The sequence below is a fragment of the Haliaeetus leucocephalus genome, unplaced genomic scaffold (assembly GCF_000737465.1).
Source record: "Haliaeetus leucocephalus isolate CR32 unplaced genomic scaffold, Haliaeetus_leucocephalus-4.0 Scaffold1014, whole genome shotgun sequence".
Classification (NCBI taxonomy): Eukaryota; Metazoa; Chordata; class Aves; order Accipitriformes; family Accipitridae; genus Haliaeetus; species Haliaeetus leucocephalus.
The window spans coordinates 2,325,197-2,325,686 of record NW_010973450.1 but is presented as its reverse complement, the minus strand read 5'-3'; positions in this window follow the sequence as shown (position 1 = coordinate 2,325,686).

Below are 490 nucleotides of genomic sequence, written 5' to 3'. Positions count from 1 at the left end.
CAAGGGTAACGTTTTAGTGGACGGCTTCACGTCACTTCTGGTACTGTTAATATTAAATCGTCGGTGATATTGTTTCTTTTCTGTGTTTACACCTTCTGTAGAGCTCGCACGTTTCTTTCTGCTCCGTAGAAATCGCGACAAACCGATAGCACGACGAGGAAGCACCGCTCACCTCTGCGCATCTTTTGTTACCACTTTATATGAGTTTTCCTGAGTTTCGGCTTCACAAAACTTAACGCGGCGTTTTGGTTTGGCTTTCTTTTGAAGAAAAATAGACCGGTGGAAGTTATATAGCAATTGTGTCTTTACAAGTTCTGTCAAGTTCCCTCAGGTAATAAAATCGAGGAAAGTCTTAACGGCTCAAAATATTTTCCAGGGAAGGAACAGGGGGAATTTGCACTGCGCAAAATCCGCAACTCCCGCCGCCGCCCGCCTCCCTCCTCGCTCCGGGACCCGGGGCAGAGCCCGCACCCCGCTCCCGGGGCCGCCC